Source organism: Condylura cristata, unplaced genomic scaffold (genome assembly GCF_000260355.1).
Source record: "Condylura cristata isolate star-nosed mole 26May11 unplaced genomic scaffold, ConCri1.0 scaffold00025, whole genome shotgun sequence".
Lineage (NCBI taxonomy): Eukaryota > Metazoa > Chordata > Mammalia > Eulipotyphla > Talpidae > Condylura > Condylura cristata.
Window position 1 is genome coordinate 29,837,985 of NW_004567126.1, and position 1,020 is coordinate 29,839,004.

Sequence of the window (1,020 nt, forward strand, 5' to 3'; positions counted from 1 at the left end):
TGGCGTGGCAGACTTCTCCTGGCCCGCCCGCTGCTCCCCTCAGCGGTGTATTTCGTTGATCTGCCTGTTCTGCACTCCACTCTGTCTCTGGTGAATTCTCTCACCCTCCACATCTCTGGCCTGTATCCCAGTTCTGTATGCACAAATAAAATCTTAAAAAAAAAAAAGACTCACAGGGGTTTTCTCTAAGGGACATGATCCAGGAGCAGATTGGGGCACCGTTTATCACAGCGACGACTGGGGGGCTCAGGTCAGGAACAGACATGCACGTCCCTCTGGCGCGTCATCGAGGGCATGTGCTTGCATGAGGGGCAAGGACGAGGCTGCTGCAGGATAGAGCGGGGGCGGCAAAGGCCACGCAGCTAAGCCCTGGCAGCGGCCAGCCTCCGCCCACCCGCCAGAGGCCTCATCCCTGGGTGCCCGCTGCCCTGGGGACGTCCGATCGGGCAGCCTGGATGGGCTGCCAGTATTGCCACGACGCTGGCCCAGTGCAACTGACACTGGCCAGCCGGCCCGGCTGCCCGCCGCCTGTTGGCCGTCGTGTGAATGCCGCGTGCGCACATCCTGCTCTCAGTGGCCTACGGGGACCCCGTGTTTTCACGTCACTGTACACAGAGGAGTAAGCGGGGGTTCAGAGAGGTGAGGGCACCAGCTTCTGGTCGAACACAGGCACCTGGATCAAGACATCGCCACTGCGCTCACGCCTCTCGGCAGCGGGGGCCTTGTCCCACTCCCCTGGGGCCACACTCAGCCCCAGGCCGCCAGCCCCCACCTCCTCCAGCTGTGGGGACCACCAGACCTGCACCCGGGGGGGGCTTTTAATTTTAGAAATAATTAGGAGCCACGTCTAGACTCCTGCTGGCGTCCTGAGCTACAATGGCACAGGATAGAGCGAGACCCTGCCTCAATCCCCAGAGGAGAACACGGGCTCCAGAACCCCCTGGGCAGGCGGTCACCTCCCTGCCTAGCCCCCACGGTGGCCTCTGCAGCGGGGGCTGTCCTTCCTCCCAGGCGGTCCAT